We start from the raw sequence: 18,502 nt of genomic DNA, 5'->3' as shown, positions 1-18,502 counted from the left end.
TGGTACTTCTTCCAATTTATTAATCCTTTCTTCAATTGTATCATATACAGAGGTATATAAATCTATTTATAATGTACTGTTTTGTTTTTCTTAGTTTTGTAGTTTCACTTTAGTTTTTAAATATATTTTATTGATACATAATTTTATGTATTCTCCTCTAAAAATCTAATCATGTCCTTTATTTCCTTGAGTATATGAGGAATAGTAATTTTATAATTGTGTCTGATAATTCCATTCAACAGGTTCCCTGTGGAACCCTTTTTGTTGTGTCTTCTTCTAATTTTATTACTTTTTTTTTTCTTTTTTTTTTTTAATTTTTTATTGTGGGTTGTTTCAAACGTTACAAATTTCTTTGGCATATCATATTTGACATCTTTGATTCAATGTGGGTTATGAACTCCCACCTTCTCCCCATTACACAGATTGCAGAATCACATCAGTTACACATCCATTGATTTACAAATTGCCATCCTAGTGTCTGTTGTGCTCCGCTGCCTTTCCCATCCTCCACCATCCCACTTCCCCACCTCTCCCCTCCCCTCCCCTCCTCTCTCTCTACCCCCTCCACTGTATAACCCTGAGGGTCTCCTTCCATTACCATGCAATTTCCCTTCTCTCTCCCTTTCCCTCCCACCTCTCATCCCTGTTAAATGTTAATCTTCTTCTCCTGCTCTTCGTCCCTACTCTGTTCTTAGTTACTCTCCTTATATCAAAGAAGACATTTGGCATTTGTTTTTTAGGGATTGGCTAGCTTCACTTAGCATAATCTGCTCTAATGCCATCCATTTCCCTGTAAATTCTATGATTTTGTCATTTTTTAATGCAGAGTAATACTCCATTGTGTATAAATGCCACATTTTTTTTATCCATTCGTCTATTGAAGGGCATCTAGGTTGGTTCCACAGTCTTGCTATTGTGAATTGTGCTGCTATGAACATCGATGTAGCAGTGTCCCTGTAGCATGCTCTTTTTAGGTCTTTAGGGAATAGACCAAGAAGGGGAATAGCTGGGTCAAATGGTGGCTCCATTCCCAGCTTTCCAAGAAATCTCCATACTGCTTTCCAAATTGGCTGCACCAATTTGCAGTCCCACCAGCAATGTACAAGTGTACCCTTTTCCCCACATCCTCGCCAGCACTTGTTGTTGTTTGACTTCATAATGGCTGCCAATCTTACTGGAGTGAGATGGTATCTTAGGGTGGTTTTGATTTGCATTTCTCTGACAGCTAGAGATGGTGAGCATTTTTTCATGTACTTGTTGATTGACTGTATGTCCTCCTCTGAGAAGTGTCTGTTCAGGTCCTTGGCCCATTTGTTGATTGGGTTGTTTGTTCTCTTATTGTCTAATTTTTTGAGTTCTTTGTATACTCTGGATATTAGGGCTCTATCTGAAGTGTGAGGAGTAAAGATTTGTTCCCAGGGTGTAGGCTCCCTATTTACCTCTCTTATTGTTTCTTTTGCTGAGAAAAAACTTTTTAGTTTGAGTAAGTCCCATTTGTTGATTCTAGTTATTAACTTTTGTGCTATGGGTGTCCTATTGAGGAATTTGGAGCCCGACCCCACAGTATGTAGATCGTAGCCAACTTTTTCTTCTATCAGACGGCGTGTCTCTGATTTGATATCAAGCTCCTTGATCCATTTTGAATTAACTTTTGTGCATGGCGAGAGAAAGGGATTCAGTTTCATTTTGTTGCATATGGATTTCCAGTTTTCCCAGCACCATTTGTTGAAGATGCTATCCTTCCTCCATTGCATGCTTTTAGCCCCTTTATCAAATATAAGATAGTTGTAGTTTTGTGGATTGGTTTCTGTGTCCTCTATTCTGTACCATTGGTCCACCCGCCTGTTTTGGTACCAGTACCATGCTGTTTTTGTTACTATTGCTCTGTAGTATAGTTTGAAGTCTGGTATCGCTATACCGCCTGATTCACACTTCCTGCTTAGCATTGTTTTTGCTATTCTGGGTCTTTTATTTTTCCATATGAATTTCATGATTGCTTTCTCTATTTCTACAAGAAATGCCGTTGGGATTTTGATTGGCATTGCATTAAACCTATAGAGAACTTTTGGTAATATCGCCATTTTGATGATGTTAGTTCTGCCTATCCATGAACAGGGTATATTTTTCCATCTTCTAAGATCTTCTTCTATTTCTCTCTTTAGGGTTCTGTAGTTTTCATTGTATAAGTCTTTCACCTCTTTTGTTAGGTTGATTCCCAAGTATTTTATTTTTTTTGAAGATATTGTGAATGGAGTGGTTGTCCTCATTTCCATTTCAGAGGATTTGTCGCTGATATACAGGAATGCCTTTGATTTATGCGTGTTGATTTTATATCCTGCCACTTTGCTGAATTCATTTATTAGCTCTAATAGTTTCTTTGTAGAGCCTTTTGGGTCTGCTAGGTATAGAATCATATCATCTGCAAATAGTGATAATTTAAGTTCTTCTTTTCCTATTTTGATGCCTTTAATTTCTTTCGTCTGTCTAATTGCTCTGGCCAGTGTTTCGAGAACTATGTTGAACAGAAGTGGAGAGAGAGGGCATCCCTGTCTTGTTCCAGATTTTAGAGGGAATGCCTTCAGTTTTTCTCCATTCAGAATGATGCTAGCCTGAGGCTTAGCATAGATTGCTTTTACAATATTGAGGTATGTTCCTGTTATCCCTAGTTTTTCTAGAGTTTTGAACATAAAGGGATGCTGTACTTTGTCGAATGCTTTTTCCGCATCTATCGAGATGATCATATGGTTCTTATTTTTAAGTCTATTGATGTGGTGAATAACATTTATTGATTTCCGTATATTGAACCAGCCTTGCATCCCAGGGATGAATCCTACTTGATCATGGTGTACAATTTTTTTGATATGTTTTTGTATCCGATTCGCCAGAATTTTATTGAGGATTTTTGCATCTAGGTTCATTAGAGATATTGGTCTGTAGTTTTCTTTCTTTGAAGTGTCTTTGTCTGGTTTAGGTATCAGGGTGATGTTGGCCTCGTAGAATGAATTTGGAAGTTCTCCCTCTTTTTCTATTTCCTGAAGTAGCTTGAAAAGTATTGGTATTAGTTCCTCTTTAAAGGTTTTGTAAAACTCTGCTGTATACCCATCCGGTCCTGGGCTTTTCTTAGTTGGTAGTCTTTTGATGGTTTCTTCTATTTCCTCAATTGATATTGGTCTGTTTAGGTTGTCTATATCCTCCTGACTCAATCTGGGCAGATCATATGACTTAAGAAATTTATCTATGCCTTCACTATCTTCTAATTTATTGGAGTATAAGGATTCAAAATAGTTTTTGATTATCTTCTGTATTTCTGAAGTGTCTGTTGTGATATTGCCTTTTTCATCCCGTATGCTAGTAATTTGAGTTCTCTCTCTTCTTCTCTTCGCTAGCATCGCTAAGGGTCTGTCGATTTTGTTTATTTTTTCAAAGAACCAACTTTTAGTTTTGTCAATTTTTTCAATTGTTTCTTTTGTTTCGATTTCATTAATTTCAGCTCTGATTTTAATTATTTCTTGCCTTCTACTTCTTTTGCTGTTGTTTTGCTCTTCTTTTTCAAGGATTTTGAGATGAAGTATGAGATCATTTATTTGTTGGTTTTTTCTTTTTTTAAGGAATGAACTCCAAGCAATGAATTTTCCTCTTAGAACTGCTTTCAATGTGTCCCATAGATTCCGATATGTTGTGTCTGTGTTTTCATTTATCTCTAAGAATTTTTTAATTTCCTCCTTGATGTCTTCTATAACCCATTGATCATTCAGTAACCTATTGTTCATTCTCCAAGTGATGTATGCTTTTTCCTTCCTTCTTTTATCGTTGATTTTCAGTTTCATTCCATTATGATCAGATAAGATGCATGGTATTATCTCTACTCCTTTATATTGTCTAAGAGTTGCCCTGTGACATAATATATGATCTATTTTTGAGAAGGATCCATGTGCTGCTGAGAAAAAAGTGTAACTGCTTGATGTTGGGTGGTATACTCTATATATGTCAATTAGGTCTAGGTTATTAATAGTGTTATTGAGTTCTATAGTTTCCTTATTCAACTTTTGTTTGGAAGATCTGTCCAGTGGCGAGAGAGGTGTGTTGAAGTCTCCCATGATTATGGTATGGTGGTCTATTAGACTCTTGAACTTGAGAAGAGTTTGTTTGACGAACATAGCTGCACCATTGTTTGGGGCATAAATATTTATGATTGTTATGTCTTGTTGGTGTATGGTTCCCTTAAGCAGTATGTAGTGTCCCTCTTTATCCCTTTTGATTAACTTTGGCTTGAAATCTATTTTATTTGATATGAGTATGGACACTCCTGCTTGTTTCCGAAGTCCATATGAGTGATATGATTTTTCCCAACCTTTCACCTTCAGCCTATGTATGTCTTTTCCTATCAAATGCGTCTCCTGTAGGCAGCATATTGTTGGGTCTTGTTTTGTGATCCATTCTACTAGCCTGTGTCTCTTAATTGGTGAGTTTAAGCCATTAACATTTAGGGTTATTATTGAGATATGGGTTGTTCTTCCAGCCATATTTGTTTATTTCTGTTACTAAACATGGTTTGTTTTCCTCTTTGATTATTTCCCCCCCCTTTACTGTCCTACCTCCCACTGTTGGTTTTCATTGTTATTTTCCATTTCCTCTTCCTGTAATGCTTTGGCGAGGATGTTTTGAAGAGATGGTTTTCTAGCTGCGAATTCTTTAAACTTTTGTTTATCGTGGAAGGTTTTAATTTCATCTTCCATCCTGAAGCTTAATTTCGCTGGATACACAATTCTTGGTTGGAACCCATTTTCTTTCAGTGTTTGAAATATGTTATTCCAGGATCTTCTAGCTTTCAGAGTCTGTGTTGAAAGATCAGCTGTTATCCTGATTGGCTTACCCCTAAATGTAATCTGCTTCCTTTCTCTTGTAGCTTTTAAAATTCTCTCCTTATTCTGTATGTTGGGCATCTTCATTATAATGTGTCTAGGTGTGGATCTCTTATGATTTTGCACATTCGGCGTCCTGTAGGCTTCTAGGATTTGGGATTCTGTCTCATTCTTCAAGTCTGGGAAGTTTTCTCGTATTATTTCATTGAATAGACTGCTCATTCCTTTGGTTTGGAGCTCTGTACCTTCCTGTATCCCAATGACTCTTAAGTTTGGTCTCTTAATGTTATCCCATATTTCTTGGATGTTCTGCTCATGGTTTCTTAACAGTCTTGCTGAGCTGTCTATGTTCTTTTCCAGTTGAAATACTTTGTCTTCATTGTCTGATGTTCTATCTTCTAAGTGTTCTACTCTGCTGGTAGTATTCTCCATTGAGTTTTTAAGTTGGTTTATTGCTTCCTGCATTTCTAGGATTTCTGATTGTTTGTTTTTTATAACCTCTATCTCCCTGTATAGTTGATCCTTTGCTTCCTGGATTTGTTTGCGTAATTCATTGTCGAAGTGATCTTTCATTGTCTGATTTTGCTGTTTAATGTCTTCCTTGATACTCCAGATCATCTGAAGCATGTATATCCTGAATTCTTTATCTGACATTCCATCTGCTGCAGCTGTTACCTCTTCTAAAGTTGCGTTGACCTGCATTGCTTGTGGTCCTTTCTTTCCTTGTCTTTTCATACTGCTTGCGTATCTTTCCTGCAGGTGCGGGCGGCGGCTCTGCTCTCTCCTTATTCCAATTGGGGTGTCGTGGCTACCACGCCGGCAGGTCACTGTGCCTGTTCTGGGAGCTGGCGGCGGCTCTGTTCTGCCCCTACTCCAATTGGGGTGACGAGTGTACCACGCCGGCTGGCCACCGGGCCTGATCCGCCAGTCGGTTGCAGGTTTGCCTACCCTGCAGACGCGGGCGGCGGTTCTACTCTGCCCCTACTCCAAATGGGGTGTCGTGACTACCCCGCCTGCAGGACGCTGGGCCTGTTCCTGGCACGGGCGGTGACTCTGCTCCGCCACTACTCCAATTAGGGTGGTGTTTGTACCATGCCGGCAGGCTCCTGGGCCTGATCCACCGGTCTGTTGTAGGTCTGCCTACTTTGGAGGCGCGGGCGGCGGATCTGCCCTGCCCCTCCTACCACGCCTGCAGACCCCTGGGTCTGATCTGCAGTTTGATCACTGGTCTGCTCACCCTGCGGGCACGAGTGGAGGTTCCGCTCCGCCCCCACTCCGCCCCCACTCCAATTAGGGTCACGTGACCACCACACTGGCAGGGCCTGATCCGGGCGTGGGAGAAGGATCTGCTCTGCCCCTATTCCAGTTGGGGTGACATGTGTAGCGCACTGGCAGGCCACTGGGCCTGACCTGCCCGGCTGTCACAGGTCTGTTTACCTTGCAAGCGCGAACGGCGGCTCTGCCCTGCCCCTCCTACCACGCCCATGTACCACTGGGTCGCGGGTCTGCCCACCTTGCGGGTGCGAGTGGTGGCTCCGCTCCGCCTCCTCTCCAATTGGGGCCACACGGTCACCACGCTGGCGAGCCGCTGGGCCTGCTCCGGGCGCTGGCAGCGGCCCGGCTTCTCCCCTCTGGCTCAACGACAAATTGAGGAGACTCGGGTGTCTGTGCCTCACCCCCCCTACCAGGAGACCAACTGCTTATGTCACCGCTGGTATTGATGAAGTTCTCTCCTCCGCCGCTTTCTGATGACATCAGATCTCTGCCATGTTGGTATCCTATGCGAATGGCAGCATTTCGTTCCTCTTGCCGGGCAACCAAAGCAACGGGTGAGTCCTGACCGGCCGTCAGCAGGACCCGTACGGAGAAGCAGTTTCCGCGGGCTCCTAGCCCCGGTCTAGGGAAGTTCCGGGAGCCGGAACTCGGCCGCTCCGTGCTCGGTGTAAGCTCCTATAAGTGTAAGCTCCAAGAAGCAGTCCCCGCGGGCTCAGTTCCGGGGGCCGGAATTCGGCTGCTTAGTGCTTGTTGTATGCTCTGATAGGAGCAGGGTCCGAGAAGCAGCTTCCGCAGGCTCCGCGGAACGGTTCCGGGAGCCGGAACTCGGCCGCCCCGCGCTCGGTGTTCGCTCCGATAAGCTCAGGTTCTAAGAAGCACCCAGGCGCTGAACCCTAGCAATCTGTCTGCAAGCCGCAGGTGAATTGCAGCCTGAAATTACCTGATCTATGGCTGAATGAGCTGTGGTCAGTCTAAAACAGGGTAGGTGACGTCAGTTTACCATCATGGTGGCTGCTGGCCTCCTCTGTGGTCTGACCGGTGTGGAGAACCGAGATGGACCGCTTCCTTTCCCCCGTCTCGAACCCAGAATTCAGCCCTGAGTACGGTGCTTGCACGGCTGGCAGAAACTGCAGCGCTGTAACCCTGCGTCTCTATCCCAGCGAGCGCTGCAGACTCTAGCCGCGGGGCGATTTGCTGAATAAGCCGTGTTACCCTCCGTGCGACAAACCTCTCGCGTTTGAGTCCCCGTAGCAGATCCTCATGCGATGGAAATCCTTCCTCCAGGTTCCGGAGCACCCCACTATTGCTGGAAATTCCTAACAAGATATCCTTTAGCCGTCCTGACTTGTCATACTCCCACACAGTGAAGCAGCACACGGGGGTAATGCACTCCCCTCGCCGCCATCTTCTAATTTTATTACTTTTAAAATTTTATCTCTTCATACTCTTTTTTCATTTCATGAAATAAGTTGAAGCATAGGATTATTTTATAGTCCACACAGTATATAATGATTTACACTTGCTAATAGCAACTTGGTTAGGCCAATTCAAGTCACCTCAATTTAATTTGGGTACTCATGAGTTTCAAAGATGACATACCTTTAAATGTCAGCCTCTTTCTTATTTACCCTTATGCCGTGTGCATTATGTGCAGATGTGCGAGTCTCTTCCCTTCTCAGTGATTCCTAAACCCTAACTTTTTTCTGTGTCTTGTTGGGTTCTGCTCATTCTCAATCTGTCAGATTTAGCTGCAGAAAGCAGCATGCCCAAATATGAGGCTCATCCTGCTTCATTTCTTTCTTTTCCTAGATCTCCACCTCATGATTCTTCACTGCCTTGATAGCTCTACAATGCCCTCAAGTTGAATTTTAATACATTTTTCTCTAAGTCTAAGAAAACTGGACTCATTTCCTAGATTGCCATTACCCTAACGTTGAATAATTTTCTTTCAAGAAAGTAAGATTCAGCGAGGTAGTAAAATGAAAAAACCCAAACAACAAAAATAAAATCACACCTGCATAAAATCATACCTTTAAAGACAGTATAATTTTCTACAGCATGACTTAGTCTTTCTATAAAAGAAGTATTTTTTTCTATATTCTTATATATTGAAACCAAACTTAAAAACTGCTAATTGCAGCAATTTTGTAAACTACTGCTTTCTAAATTTAATTCTGTAATTTAATTTCCCACTCTTGTGGGAGAGAAGAAGTTCATAGAGGAGTTTTTCTAATCTGTCTCTATTTATTTGTCATCTTTGGTCATCATATTTGCTGCTTCTGGGGCAATTTAGCCAGATCACAAAGTAGACTCTTTCAAATGTGCCCCCATGTTCTATCAACAACCTTCAAGTGTAATGGTTAACTTATCTTAAACTACTTCAGTCTTGGGGACATAAATGTTAAATTTTATTCAGTTTTTTTTGTTCACCCAGCAGTGTTGTTAAATGTTTTTCTGTTTTTGGATTCACTGTCAGCTTCCTAACAAACACAGAGAAAGGAAGCCAGCTTAGTGAATGCATGTTATGCTTCACCCTGAAGAAATAATTTGACAAACTTGTTGCTTTTATAATTTGGGGATAAACTTGAAAGAAGACACCACTGAGTGTGTGGGTGTGTGAACACACACAGACACATATATACATTCTTTATTCTCCAGTGTTAGCTTACACTTGTTCCATTTTTAATAAAATTTGGTACCACTTTTGTGTTCCTGACTACAAATAATATATTTGTAGAACACATTTTTTTTTCTTTTTCTATGTAATTTATTATTGTGTTTACATGTACATATCCTTAATAGTTTTTTCAAAAATTATACAAACTTGTAATACTTCTCTAAAAATCTCTTTCTCCAAATTTTCCTCCAAAGTAAATGCTGAAATACTATTAAAAAATACATGATTCTGAATAAATAACTCAATTTTGTAAAAATTCAAAGCTCACATGATAGTTAAAAAGCTTTCTACCTTATTCTTTTAATAATTTAAATTCTATTCCTGAGAAACTCATTGTGTAATTTTATGTAGTCTGAAGTTAACATTTATGGTAAGACTCAGTGAAGCTGTATTATAGGTAAGTCAACTTTTAGAATCAAAGGTACCTCATTTCCATCATGTATAATGTGGATGATGGTCTTTTTCTTCCCTATAAAATGTGTGCTATATTTTCATTAACCATAAAGATACATTAAAAACTTATACTTACGGCAATAATGACACCTTTTAAAAAGTGCTAAAAAGTTTAAAAGTATAAAGCCTCTCAAAAGACATATAATATGCAAAATAAATTATTATGCCACTTCATTTAGTGAATATTAAGTAAGCTTCTTTAGCTCCTTGTGCCATCAGTTTATTTCACTCTGCTGAATAGTCTAATAATATTTTCATTAAATATTTACATGAACAATCAAACACTGCAAATGAAGAGCACATCCCCTGACATTCAAGATGGTTTCCAGACTGGTATCAGCAGTTCGTCATGTTGGTAGGGCTCATTTACCATGGCTTAGAATGATGTTTTCCATTAGATTTAAGTGTCTTATGTCTGACCTTAGAATAAAGGCTATTCATCATGTCTTCTAATTTTTAAATTTTATTCCTTCATCAAGGAAGCACTGATGATAGAAAATTAAGTGCATTAAAAGTTGGGGTCATGTTATGCTAATTCAGCCAGGGAAATTCAGCCAGGGAAATTGATTAACACAGCTCATTTTCTAAAGCAGTAGAAAATATACTCTGTGGTCTTATATGTTTAATATCATTCTATTCATATGGTTTAATTTATATTTCCATTAAATGAAGGTGAATCTAATTTTCACTTAAGCTTCATATGTGATTTTTTGATTTATGACTGCATGATAGCACAGTAAAGACAATTTACCTATGTTTAATTTGAAATCCTACAAATCTAATGACATGCCGTATGTGCATTTCTCCTGAAATATTTGCATACTGCACTTTCATAGATTACTAGAAGTTAATAACAAAATGCTCCTGTATATACTTAAGTCTTAAGTCTAAAAATTATATTCATTTCACAAGCTTCAAAAATACACAAAACTTCATGATTGGCCATTTTGAGTTCTAAATTTATAATAGAAAGAGGAAACTAATAATTACTAGTTTTATTATAGAGTTTTATAAAAAAGAAATAAATTTGTAGCTACAAACTTGGATTATCAAAAAAGGTCATGCTGCTCTATTTAAATCAAATTGAATATGACTTATTTCCATTCCTTGAAAGTGAGAAATTTAATCTTGATTATTACAAGGGCCAATCTGTACACAGCTCAGGGCCATGTGAAGACCCAGGTGTCTCTCATAATTTCAGGCATCAGTAATTTTTGTCTGCTGATGGGAACATTGCTCAAATCTACATAACCCGTGTGGTCTAGTTTTTTTGCTCCTATTTCTTCTCCTATTTCCTGTTTATTTAGTCACAAGGGATGTGAACAGAAGCAACTTATATCTACCATCAAATCTTTTAATCACAGGTAACTAGCCAATATCTTCCAGTCTTTTTAGGTATCATGAGAATCCCAATTGTCTTAGAGACCACAGTCCATAGCCAGGTCCACTTGTTCAAAAATCTCTTCTTTTATTTTCAATCTTCTATCCTGGATTCACTAGCTTATGATGTTTAATATACTTCTTGGGAAGATAGCATAGGGTTCTCAATAAGTTTTGTTTTTGTAACCACTTGAGTGATTGAATTTGTCATTCAAATCAAACCAATTGGGGGAAGAAGCTATTAATAATTATAAGAAGGAAACAGATATAGCTGGCTATATTAGGCTAGATACCCCAGAAATAGACCCTAATTTGTATTAAAGCAATTTTTTGAATCCCAGGAAAACCTGGTAGAGGAATGAAAAAGTAAAACTTCAAGAAGAAAGAGGCCAACCAAGAATATCTCATAGGACAGATAAAATATAAGATATTCAGTTAAATATGATAATCACTTTAGAAATATATTCTTGTAGTGTAAACATGTTCCAAACATTTCATATACTAAAAGAGAATTCTTTCCTGAGCACCCTGTGTTTTCATTTGCTAAATTTGCATCCCACTCAAAGTATCTATGGGGAGAGGGTGTGGTTCACACTTAAGGAGAAGGGGGATAAGAGAGTTGGAGTATTTAAACTTCTGTACCCATCTGTCATTGTTAAGGTCTAACTACAGATGAATACAAATTTCCATGTACTTCAAAAAACTGGATCACAGATGTTTAAAGGTAGTTCTCCCACCAAGAGACACAAGGGCTAGCTGTTGGGACAAAAGTCACACTGGGAGCTGCTGTGCACAAAACTAACAAAAAATCTGAGGAACGACAGGCAGAACACTGGCGGTACTTGCTATACTCATATTGTCCCAGGAAAACTGAAATGTATGGTTGTCCTAACAATAGCTAGCAGTCTATGCTTTGGTCTTGAAAGAGCCCCTGAGACAGACAAAAAAAAANATATATATATATATATATATATATATATATATATATATATATATATTATATATATTTTCTAGATGTGGAAATAAATTTATGCCCTGTAGCCTACTGAATTTTAACTTGACAGAAGTTAAAAGATCATAAAAGGAAGAAGCTTGCTTTATTCCATACGAGTTTTCTTTTTATGAGATATTATCACCCCTTTACTGCAACTAATGTGTTCAGTACTTACACACTACCTGAAAATCAACTGGAACTTTATATGATACAGAAGGCAATTACTGCCTCAATAAACAGCGAAAAAACTCTATGGAATAAGGTTCTATTTCCTTTAAGGTTATTTTGGCAATTCCATATCCTAAAATTAATGTTTAGGCATCCTAGATAATTAGGATGCTAATTGCTATTGGAATTTTCTTCTTCCCCTAAGGACTTTTACAGTTAAATTATTCTAAAAGTTAACTACAGTTTTCTGAATCCTTGGGGTGAGTGAGAAAGTAGCATAATAAAAAACTGCTTCCAGATTCTAAGATAGCCTGGAATTATATTCATTATATCTGTTACACATAATATTAATTATTTAGAACATTATTATTCTATTCAATATAACTGTTGGTCTCAATTCCACTACTGAAATTTGCCATCATTTAGTTTGATAAATCTGTTACTGCATGTTTATACATGTGCTTTATGTAATGCAAGGTCACTGGGCTGACATTTAGAGACTTTGCTAAATAGCACTGTAGAGTCTATCTTCCTTTTAGGAAAGATGAAAAGTAACTTATGTCCAGAATTCTAACTGGGATGTATACTTCCTGATGAGCTGTACTCTGTATAAATCCTCCTCTTCATTGTTTTGGGAACTAATGTATATCAGTCTTTCTGGAAATTAAGTCTTTCATGGGAAAATTTTGGTATAAGTTGTTACTAAAGCAGGAAACCTCCTTGACCCCTCCTAACTTACTTGATTACATTCATGCTCCTTAGCTTTGCCTGCAGGGTCAATCTTCACATGCCCCTGCCTCCTTCCTAAACTCATTTCCACATAGTCCCTTTTTAAAGTACACAACACAGCAGCACATCAAAACTAAATGCTGTCTTCCCTTCATCTTTGAACTGTTCCATCTCACTGGCATATTGGCTCTATAAACCCTCTTCACTTCACTTGGCTAATAGCTACTTACCCTTTAGTACTCTGCTCAGTAAACACACTCCAGGAAACCTTCTCTATTCTTTCTCAGGCTTGGTGAGGTACATTTCTTCTATTCTCCTATAAAATCCAGCATATGTACTATCTTCACAACTTGATAAATCAGTTTAGTTTATTTATATAGCCCATTCCCCGAAAAAAATTTAGAATGAATATGAGACATTAATTTATTTGCATTCTCTAAACTAGCAAGTATCTGGGACTCGTTAGATGGTTTTAATAACAGTTCGTTGAATGAATGAATGGATGGAAACACTGATTACTGGAGCTGAAAAATCAATAATCATGAGCAGAGGATTGAAAATATAAGATCTGACTTTAAATACAGGTCAATTTCATTCTAAATTGATTATTAAATAAGGCTATAACAGATAATTACTTGCTTATCAAATCATAATATAACATATCAATACTATAGCTAAATGTATACACAAAATTCATTGCAGAGGTTTCTATAAATCTACCATTATCAAAGAGAACATTATAATACATACAACTTTTTAATACTATTTAAAAATCATTATTTTTTCATATTCATATCTATGTGCATATATGTACATATATATACATATTTATATATCGATATCTATAAGGGCAGATAAATGATTATGGTAGTAATACTATGAGGACAAAATAGTAGCTACTGTACATATGCATACATCATCTTTAAACTTAAGAGCTAACTTCATTTTAACTTCAGAGTTAGACAATTGATTTGTTCTACCAAAATCAATTAACAGAATCATTTAGAAAGCCAGACAAAATCCAAACACTCTGATCTTAAAATTTTCTTGCAAAGAGAATTTCATTCAGTTTGATCAGAAAAAATCTAGATGATGCTTAAGACCAACCAACTTAGAACTCAATTCCAATTATCCAGGACTGTGCATGTCATCAAAGCATTAGACCATTACCCTCTCTTACTGTTTAATTAGAATATGGTAATTGTCATTTTGCACATAAATTAAATTCTTTGTAGCACATTAGATAATACTCTGAAATTTAAATAATGCTTTTCATCTTCAATATTATTTATAAACACAAACTAAAGTAATCTGCCAATGTGGCTATTTAAAAATTTTATCTCCCTTAAAAATGATTGTTTAAAATTTTTACTTAGTGGCATTGTACTTAATTTTTCAACCATCACACTTTGTGACTAAACTAATCCATCACTTTCTCACCAATTAGCATTTACTCTGCTATTAAACAGGATAAGCTTTATATATTTAAATAATAATTTTTTGTAGAGTTGAACCAGTTAGTAGATTATCCTTCATATTCTAGATCTGTGCTTCTGGGAGAGTTCTCATTGGTGCAGTCCTCTTCTTTGAGAACAAAGGGGACTATTGTCATTCATACCTGTTCTTTTTAGGAAAAAAAAAGTTTATCATTGATAACTTAGATACTGTATTATTGGTATGATGAAATGTATTATCTTTCCATTTGTACTAAACTGAGACATATTCAGGTAATGCAAGCAATGGAGATGTATTACGAAGATGTATTAGGAGTGTACAATGAATCAAAATGCGTTCTGCTGTCATGTATAGCTAATTAGAACAAATAAAAAAGAAAAGAAAATACATACTGGGAAAGAGGAAGAAAAAAATATTCCTTTGAATATCACATTTAAAATTCCTCCTAAGAAAGATATTAACATCTCTTTAGCACTCTTGGCACATCTCCACACTAAACTATAGGATACTACTTCTTTGCATAGTCAGCTTATTATAGACCTATCAAATGCTGACAAGATGGTAGAATAACAAGACACAAAAGACATTCTTATACCTCTTTTCTCAGCTAAGGGATAAATAGTTTTCATGTTTTCAGCAAATTTCCAAAGGAGACAAAGTAAATTGCAGGTATCTGAGGTTTAAGTGAAGGAAAGCAACATAGCTATTAATCACTGGAGGCTTTAAGGTTTATATAGGGCAGAAGTTATCATTCTTGGAGAATTACTGTGTGTGAGATGTGTCACATATATCACATATCTACTTAATCATTACAGCAATACAAATAGGTAAATATTGCTAACCCCTTGTTACCAACGAGGCCCAGAAATTAAGAAACTTGTCAAAGTGCACACAGCAGAGAAGTGTGAAAACTAGAATATAAACTAAGATTTGGTCCAAACGAAATATAGCTCTTCAATGATAATATGCTTTCAGTGAAATTATTATAGAATTAATTAATGGTTATAGATTGGATCCCATGCTGATTATTCATATGCATTTATAGCAATCTCTTGTTATAGTTAGCTTGCAGTAAATTATATAAACATATTTATTTCCTAGAGGAAAAGATACAAAAATTATCCACATTCCTGAATATAAATAAAATAATATTTTATATATGGCTCAGACTATATTCAATAAAGAAGAGGTCATTAGAAATAGAGTCAAGGGGTCCTTGTCACTAATTCCCTGTCTCATAGACTGATGGTTCTTGAAGGGCAGCATGCTCCTTCTCTGCTTGCTAGCCATCTGGCTATATAGTCAACATTCTCATAATAGCCAGAAGAAAAAGATTGATAGTGAAAATGATGGCTAAAACCAATATATTTTGGTAGGTTGCATATAGAATTTTAGTATTGTTGGAAAAAATTATCTATATGAAAGAAGGCAACATAAGCTCTTAGTCACTGGAGACTTTAAGGTTTATACAGAGAAGAAGTTATCATTCTTAGAGAATTTACTATGTGTAAGATGTACCGCATATATTACAAATTTACTTAATCAAAATAGCAATATACTATCAATGAATATCTCTGAGAATATGATACATAGCACCTATTGACTTCAAGAAAAGCTAAGAACTTGGGATCCTAGGTTACAACATGTTGAATATATTGTTTCACAAGAATTATAATAACTAAAAAGAACCTTTGCCTTTGCTTATTGAGAACAATCTGAATTTTCCTTGCAATCAAATTTTTATTCCATAGTACCAAATGGAGATGGCAGTGATAAAATTTAAAAAATTTAAAAAGTAACACATATTCTGTGTTTAGGGACACTGATCTGGAAAAGTGTCTTAGAGACCTCCTATGTTCATGGATTGGCAAAGTTATCATTGTTAAAGTGACCATACTACCAAAAGTGAATTCTCAAAAGCAATATTTATAAAGATATCAATGACATTCTTCACAGAACTAGAAAAAACAATCCTAAAATTTATTTAAAACCACAAAAAGTCTCAAATAGCCAAAGCAACCCAGAACAAAAACAGCAATGTTGGAGGACTCACAATACCTGATTTCAAAATATACTGCAGAGTCATAGTAACAAAACAGACTGGTATTGGCATAAAAACAGGCACAAAGACCAATGGAATAGAGAATCTATAGATAAAACCACACAAGTACAGCCATCTGATTTTCAACAAAAATGCCAGAAACATGTGAGAGAAAGTACAGCCTCTTAACCAATTGTTACTGGGAAAGTAACTGGTCAACCACCTATAGATGACTGAAAACTAGACTCCTACCTTTTCCTTTGTACAAAAACAAATTCAAACTTCCTCTACTGGTGGAATATAAACTAGTCAGCATACAAAAGAGATACTGCATACATATCTTTATTGCGCCATTATTCACAATAGCCATGATATGGGATTAGCTTAGGTGCCCATCAATGAATAAAGACACTATGACACAAGTGCCCGTGCACAAACACATGATGGAATATTATTCATTTATAAAGAAGAATGAAATCACATCACTTGCAGGAAAAATGGATGGAACTGGAGATCATCATGTTAATTGAAATAAGTAAGACACAGAAAGGCAAGTATTACATGATTTCTCTCATATTTGGAAACTAGAAAATGATACCAGATGACCTGAAAATAGAGGAGAATATAATAGGAAAGGGGAAAGGATTTGGGAAAGGAGGGAGAGAGTAGAGGTTAAAAGATAGTAGTAGGAAGGGTGAATATTATTAATATAATATATATGTATATATGGAAATATAACAGTGCAACCCATTAATAATTTGTACAGTTAATGAGTTAGCATTAATAAAAATTAATAAAATAAAATATGGAAATAAAGGAAAGGTTTTTTAACTTATCAACTGAGCTACCTGAGACAAAAACCAGAAATTATATATAATGACTAATGTGTGCTAATGTATGTTTATGAACGCAAAAGCTTTCAAACTTACCCCTCACCCCCCAAACATGCATGACATCAAAAATGAAGCTCTTCTAAAGGAGTTATCTTTTACTTCTATTTTTTTAATGCATTTATTTTCATTTTCTCTGAAACTTGAGAGAATATCCATAAAATTCAAAAGACTGCAGGAATCACTTGCTCTTACATAGTCAGTAAGGATTCCTGTTTTTCCCAGAGGCTGCAACAAATCTAGTTCTTTTTAAGAAACACTTCCTTCTTGGCCTATGGAATTTTGTTCAAAATATGTTTTGCCTTACGAGTAACGTAGCTCCATCTACTACTTATGTCTACAGGAGACACTTCTGTGATGCAGAGAAGCATTAGTCATTCTCTGCTTTCAAGCTCTCTTCTCTCTGTAGATGCCCTCTGGCTCATGCCAACTATTAGCATATTCCATCCTCTGAAGTTTCTTCCCTCCCCACCCTCTCTCTTCCCTCCTCTCTCCTCTCTTTTCCTTTCTTACCCTCCCCATCTTATTCTTAAAAAGTGAATTTTAAATGCCACAGTTTACAATATTCTTTTAACATCAGCTTAATATGTTGAATATTAAAGATACAGATAGTGCAGTGAGGAAATGGCTAAGGAAATGCAAAAATAATTCTTTTCAGGTCCCTGTGATTTATCTCACAGCAACAGCAGAACCAGAAATAAAACAAAGGGGATTCGCAAATAGTAACCACAAATTAGATTTATAATATATTCAGACTCCATTCCTCTTTGCATACTGAAATAACACCCAGCAAGGAGTTGTACAGATAAATATATAGACAACCAGACAAATACTTTGGAAGCATAGGAAATGCATTTTAGTTAGCTATGCTGAGCAATCAGATTAAAGGTAATTCTATGCTTCATTATGTTTATGATTTTTTTTCTAATTTTTCAGAAATAAAAATGAAGTGCTCCTAATATTTAGGTTTATACTTAATGACTAGTTATATGGAATATTATACAGAGGAAACATAATTTAAACATTTTCCTAATTAGTTTATTCAGAATATGAACAATATTAATTTCAATTTTAGTCCCTTAGCCAATGTGAAATATGATTAGTATATTAAAAATCTCAAAAACTGAAGTAACATTGGGGAAGCAGGATTTATTTAAATTTCCAATGCGAACGCAACCCATCCTAATACCTAATTTCCCCATATGAGATTAACTTTTGAGTTTCAGAAGAAACCAGGGCAGGAATCTAAAGTTCAGAACCTATAGGGACAGGTGCCACAAAAATGCACAGTGGACATTATTGTCACTCTGCTGTATGTCCCTTTGACCCACATCTATGAGATGCATGGAGGAAAGAGGAAAGACTGGTGGCAGTTTCCACAAGAGGACTTCACATTTCCGGCATCTGTAGCTCTCTGCTACTTTGCCTGAGGGTTTGCTTTCTCTGGCTTAGGAGAGCTTGGTAGGCAGTGGACAGGCACAAACCTGAAGTAAGAAGGCCATCAAGTCTTGGGACAACCATGAACTTATGGCAGATAGAAGCAGGGAGATAATGACCTAGAACCACCCCCCCCCCCCC

This window comes from Marmota marmota, unplaced genomic scaffold (genome assembly GCF_001458135.2).
Source record: "Marmota marmota marmota unplaced genomic scaffold, marMar, whole genome shotgun sequence".
Lineage (NCBI taxonomy): Eukaryota > Metazoa > Chordata > Mammalia > Rodentia > Sciuridae > Marmota > Marmota marmota.
Note: the sequence above shows the minus strand (reverse complement) of the source record.